This window comes from Solanum pennellii, chromosome 12 (genome assembly GCF_001406875.1).
Source record: "Solanum pennellii chromosome 12, SPENNV200".
Lineage (NCBI taxonomy): Eukaryota > Viridiplantae > Streptophyta > Magnoliopsida > Solanales > Solanaceae > Solanum > Solanum pennellii.
The window spans coordinates 60,849,376-60,856,324 of record NC_028648.1 but is presented as its reverse complement, the minus strand read 5'-3'; the positions used below and the strand labels follow the sequence as shown (position 1 = coordinate 60,856,324).

The following is a 6,949-nucleotide window of genomic DNA, read 5'->3' as shown; positions in this document are numbered from 1 at the left end:
TGCCACAACTTAGCTCTTTGTGAGGATTGAAAAAAATTATATATGTCACAACTCATCTCTACGAGAGATTTGAGAGGAATAAATAAATTTTTATTTGGCAGAAATGGTCAATGATCATGTATGTTTATACGTTATAAATATTATGGTTTGTTTATTTGTGAATTACCAAAAGGGCAAAAGAAATAAAAACTCTTGCCTATAAAGGTTGTGCCATGACCAAAATAATATTATTGTATGGTAATACAAATTTGTCATTGGTTGTGTACCTATGGTACAACAAAAGTAAAGCAAGAAACATGTCTTGCTCGTAATAATTTTAACCATGACAATAATGATATAGTTTCTCCTTGAGGAGATGTTCACCATATGGACGGTGTCATGGAATATGTGATAGTACACAAAATTAATTGCAAGCTCTAATGAGTTGTGTGATTATCAGAGAAATAATATTGAGGTTGTAGTAAGTCTTAAAAGAAACTTTTTAAGTTTCGAATGAATTGAAAAGAAATATTGAGACTATAAATTATGAAAAGATTTAATATCTTTAAATTACTACAACTGAATCGAGTTATAAATATTACTCATTTTTTCCTCTTATTTGCTGCACACAAACACGGGCATGCTAATGGAATCACTTGCAAAAATAAACAAACACGGGCATGCTGATGGAATCACTTGCAAAAATAAACTATAAGTGTACTAAAATAAAGATTAGTTGACATGATCGGTTGACCATTCTGATTTAATTGTGATACAAATGTAATTGAGAATTCAGGTGGCTTATATGATGAAGAAATAAAAGATTCTTCAAGAATTCTCTTTTGTTGCTTGTTCTCTTCATAAGATAATCATTGTACCAGCTAAGGTTGGGATTGTAATCCCTGAAGTTTTTGAAACATATAAAAAGGTGAATATGGATCCATTCACATGCCATGTGGACTATTTGCAACTATATGATATATGCATCTATGTGATGATGATCACATGTGCTTTGGTGTCAACTTACAAATTGATGTTTGTAAGGTTGTTTGCTCGAATTGTTAAATTAAAAGCATAGTTCCAAATTATAAAATTATATTGATAATGTTGGTTGATTTAGCAGAAATTGTATGTCTCTAATTATAGCTAAATCATGATTATGAGAACAAAATAAGATTTGATATAAGATAATTATATTTAACAAGTAGCAAACATGTACGCATCAATACAACAAGGTTTCTCCATTAAAATTTGTTCAGGGTCAGGAACCAAATAATTTTCATCTAAAATGTTGAATGTGCGGTTATAAATTTAATTTCTCCACCACGCATAAAGATGAATTCCCAAATAAGGTTGGGATGAATGTTAGATTTTCTAACATTAGGATGAGAGATGATTTTGATAGCTGAAAATTATGTGTGAGGTTTATTATGAATTATCTAGATCTTCGTTAAATAAATATGTGAACATAAAGTTTAAGGGATAATTCATTTGCATAATGTTGCAAATCAATTGCCAGATGAATGTACTGACCCTATAATATAATTCCGCTGCAAATGCTCCAATGTGAAGTATTTGAAGGACAGAGTCTATGATACGTCGAAAGCGTAATAGACCAATCAATTTCAAATATAAACTTCCTTAAAGAAGGAAGGAGCAAATGATCAATATAGTCATGATAATGAGACAAGTGCTATAAAAGTGCACGTTGACATAACACTTCATAAAACCTCGGAAAAGGTTCAAGTGCCTGAAAATGATGAAAAATGAAGAGATTTCAATAAGTTATGTCATATTGCTATCGATATCAAATTACCATCGACGGTATCTTTAATATGAGGTAGCACTCAATGATGATTATGGCGAGGATCTTGAATTTAAATCTGTCATATAGTGTGAACAGATAAATGGTTGACCAAGTAAAATGCAGAATTGAAGTATCGTTTGTTTCACTTTACAAAGTGAAGTTTTGGGCTGATAGTCCATAAATCAAGGTATAATGTCGGTAGGGTACAAATAAATTATTATGCGATAGTACAACCGTAAGATATTAAGTACGACTTGTGCCTTGAAGCATAAATGTAAAAAACCGTAAGATATTAAGTACGACTTGTGCCTTGAAGCATAAATGTAAAAATCCTAACATTATTGAAGATGTTTTCTCCTATGTTGAATGCAATGAGGTTTGTTTTGATCTGGCAACATATGAAAAACTTGAATGCATATAGTGAATCATGTCTAGCTAGACAATGAAGGTAATATAAAAATTCTTGAAGCAATCGAGGTGTCTGAAACATATAAAAGTTTGAAGGAAACTTTTCAATAAAGCTTCAAGAATCCTTATATCGATTGAAATAATCAAGGAAGAAAGGGGTACAAAAAGAATGACCCTAATTGTCCTTGAATTTGTATGAAAAGTAAATTTTGTTGGCAAGATACAATTCCTCCCCAACAAAAGGACATTGAAATGGTGTTGAGCACATACTTGAATATCCTCGAATGACCATAGTTATGAGTTTATTCTATTCTGAGGAATTCAAGGAATAATTGATTGGTTACGCAGATGTAGAATATTTATCTGATTAGCATAAATCTTGATCTCAAGCACACTATTTGTTTGAATGTGGAGGCATAATAATATCTTGGCTATCAATGAAGAAAATGTATGTGATTTTTCTTTGAAAAAGAATTTATCAACCACAATGTGCGAAGATAATCAACTGCAAATCAAAGTGTCCACAAGATGATTATTGACGTGAACAAGTTAATGTGCAATTTACTTGCAACAACGAGGTCGTGACGAGTAGAATGATATTCAATAATATATTCGTCAAAGCTCAAAGCCTTATTATATTCATCAAATCAGAAAATTATACATCAGGATGAGTTCAACGATGCAACATCTTCGAAAATGTGATTTGATCACTAAGACACTGTCAATATCAATATTTGAGAAGCTGGAATACATGATTAGAGACAACATCGCAAGAAATTAAGTGATATTTAAATTAGGGTGAGTATAATACGCGTTGCACTCTTTTCCCTTGACCAATGTTTTGTCCTACTGGGTTTTCTTGGCAAGGTTTTTAATGAGGCAACAAATAGTGTGTATCAAAAGATATGTGTACTATTTTTCCTTCACTAGAATTTTTTTCCACAGGATTTTTCCTAGTAAGATTTTAACGAGGCACATTATCTATAGACATCCAAGGGGGAGTGTTATAAATTCATTGTTTTATGTGGATGATCCATTAGAGTTATCCAACAATTAATTTGATTCATGTATAATTGTTTCCAAGGTGATAGACTTCCAAGGTGATAAGAACCTTAAGAGATAACTATGTATCTATGTGACCTTTGGGAGTGATATCTCGACACTATAAATAGAGATATCACTCAACATTTGATACATACACTTGAATAGAAGAAAAGTTCTCTTCTTCATCCCTATGTCTTGTCTTCTTCTCTTTATATTTGTATTGCCGCGAGCTTGATTATATAACAGTAGAGTATATTATTAAGAGGTAAACTAATAAAATGATCATGATTTTTTTAATGTAAAAAGAATATTGATCAACGGAGAGTAGTACTTTTTCAGCGCGCACTTATTTTTCAATCCAAATTATATTAGGACTATGATTTTCCCTTTCACCTAATAATTTTTTTGAAAAAGGATCTGATATGCATCTCGTTATAAAAGTGGCTCATATATATCCTTATCGTTATACAAACGGCTCACATATATTCCTACCGTTACAAAATGAGCTCGCACATATCCTTAATTTAATGGAAGGAAAAAATAGTTTTCAATTTATATTTTGACTTTTATTTTTTTTTTTAAAAAAATATGTGTGTGTATATATGAACTTCTAGCAAGGTTCAAGGTATATTTTAATTTTTTTTATACATAAATTAATTTTTGATGTCTTTGAATATCATTATTTGAGTTTCACATTCTTATTTTATTATTTTCTTTCGTTCCTTAATTAGTGAAAAGAGAAAATTTTAAAACTAATTTTTTTGTGACTATATTATAATTTAAAACTATTTTTTTACTATTGTTATTTAATTTTTTGTATTTGAAAAAAAAAAAGGTTATCTATGATAAATTTTATGAAAATTAGAAACATAAATAAATTTGAGCATCGAAATAATAATTTTAAATTATTCGTATAAAAAAATTTAAAAAAAATTTATGTATGAAGAGGATTAAATATACACCTATGAAATTATATATTTTATTTTAAAAAAAAGATATTAAAAAGTTTAAAATTTACCTTTTGTCAGAGAAAAAGGATATATATAATCAATAGTAGAGGCATATATGAATTGACTTTTTTATAAATAAATTAAAAATTAAAATATCCCTTCCCCTGTCTCTCACGAAACCCTCCTCCCAAATCCCAAAATAGGCCTTCCGCCTCCGGAAAATCTGTTCATCGATTATGAAGTTGTGCAAAATTAATTATTGCGATGGTTGTGATTCCATTGTGCAGAAGGGAGAACCAATAACGGATGGTTCATACAGATTTGCATATGGTGATCCGGATTTGAAACGAGCCACGGGAAAGGATAATCTAAATGCTACTAAGTTACATGATACAGATCTTAACAACCTTGATGGGAAACATACTGGTGGTTCTGTAGAGATTGGAGTTGGAAAAGGATTCCGAATCAAATTGGTTGATCCTTTACGATTAAGTTATCTGAAATCTTCAAAGCCGAAAGAGGAGATTGATGTTGTTGTTGGACTAGAGGGCGATTGGGGGCCAATGGATGAGCAGAACTTAAAAGCCCGTGTGCTCTGGGTTTGTAATTTGAATCCAGTGACTGAAGACGAAGATTTATATACAATCTTCTCACGCTTTGGAACCGTGGCATCTGCTGAAATTATAAGAGATCGCGAGACTGGGGATAGCCACTGTTATGGTTTCATTGAGTATGAGGACAAGGAGGCCTGTGAGTTGGCATATTTTAACATGGTTAATGCTGTAATTGATGATCGAAAGATACACGTTGGTTTCAGTCAGAGTGCCGCAAAGTCATGGAACCAGTGTTGAACAAGACAGCAAGCAGCATGATGCAGATGGTAAGGCTGATAGATATTGGTTGAAAGATTTTGAGTTACATTTTTAGCTATAACTATATGTTAGCTAACTACGAGTTAATTGAATGCCTTGTTATTTGCTCCACAAGTAAATGCTTTGTTTGTAATGCAGCTTCTTCTTGAATAAAGTAACATAAAAAGAAATCCATGCATCATTCATTAGTAATTTCACATACTTAAAGACAATTTACTTACCCCTTATGTTAGCTATTAAGAACAATAAACACTATGGGGAAAAAACCTGAAAATTTGGGATCTAACGGCTGCAGCTGAACCAGTAAGACCATGAAAATCTTAATACTCTAATGTTAGGCACTACAACTCTGTAACATCAAACAGCAAGTGATAATACGTATCTGGATTTTTATCAATTTGTGACCTGTGACCACTATCTATCTTTCTCGATTCAAGCAAAGCATATCAGAATCTTTGAAAGAGCACGTAAAAAAAAGCACGTAAAAAAAAAAAACTTTGAACTAACTGAAGCCCCCTCCCCCCCCTTCAACATAATTCAGAACAAACCTACCAACGTCAATTAATGAGAATGGTAATTCAATGTTACAGGATTCAAAAGAATCCTCACTAAAGCTAACTGGTAATGGTGAGTATTCTGAGGCTACGTTCAAGCCACTAAAGGTTGTGTCACAGCTGCAAAGACTGAAACATGTGCATAAGTTACTACATATTCGTTTATTGTGTTTTGATTATCGCACTAAGTTGTTGCTGTTCTTGCTCCTTTCTTGTAAGCTTTACATTGCCTCCTTTGTTAGTTGTTACTTGTTATGTTTTCTTCTTTGTACTTGGATTTACTGCACTTGAACCGAGGGTCTTTCCTAAACAGTCTCTCTATCTCCACGAGGTAGTGGTAAGTTGAAGTCCTGGTTCTAATCTATCTATGAGTGTTGTATTTGTATATTCTTCATCTATGTAGGTTAGCTGTCTTCTAATTATTTTACATTTATAATATTCCAACCAGTAACTTTCCCTATTTATGTGGCTCTACTAAGAAAAGATCTAAAAAGATACAAGCACTTCTCTTATAATCTAATGTCTGGTGCAGTAGTGTAAAGAAAACGGGTTTGAGGAGAGGATGTAATGTCTGGTGTAGTAGTGTAAAGACAACGGGTTTGAGGAGAGGATGTAAAATATACAAACACCTGAATACGCACTTAACAGCACAAGATGACACCCATGCCACGTTTTGAAGAAAACAGAATCAGTACGTCAACTGGGATCAGAAAAAAAAACAGGAAACTATATAGAAGCTATCTAAGATCCAAAGGGTAACCCATAAATACGAACAAACAAAAACAAACCAAATAAAATTCCTAACGTCCTACGTTAGCACTAAATCATTTCAGAGCAACTCCAATAAAAAAAAAGGTAATAATTCATCAAAACAATAATGCTAGTATGTTCAAAATAAAAAGAATAAAGAGCTTACCTTCTTCCTCCCTCTCATCCTTTTGTCACTCTCCAAAGGCCAGTTCGCAACTAGCTTTTGAAGTTCAACCATGAATTTTTGCCTTCTTGAATCAGGTACTGTCTGCAATGAACATCAGCACTTAACAATTTTTAACTTTAGTTTATCACACAGATAAGTGATCATTTTTTCAAACACCGTATAGTTGTAAAAAATCGAAAGAACCGACTAAAGCCAAAACCGAAAAAAACGACTTTACATGGATTGATTTGGTTTTTAGATTTAATAAACCGACATAATTAGTTTAGATCTTTTTTAATGAAAAACCAAACCAAACCAACCTATGTACACCCCTAATGATAAGTCTGAGAACATGAGTGATAGAATGTAAGCTTTCACTTAACAAGTAATGGACCAGGTCCCTTACTTCAACTCAGAAA

General features: G+C 32.2%; 1 long non-coding RNA gene across 1 annotated transcript in view; it reads right to left on the bottom strand.

Annotated features, from left to right (window-relative positions):
* Positions 1-5,650: 5,650 nt before the first annotated feature.
* LOC114075244 overlaps positions 5,651-6,949 on the bottom strand; it is a 17,565-nt gene continuing 16,266 nt past the window's right edge. Inside the window, exon 3 of the long non-coding RNA XR_003575796.1 lies at positions 5,651-6,632. This is a non-coding gene — a long non-coding RNA (uncharacterized LOC114075244). The remainder of the gene's footprint in view (positions 6,633-6,949) is intronic.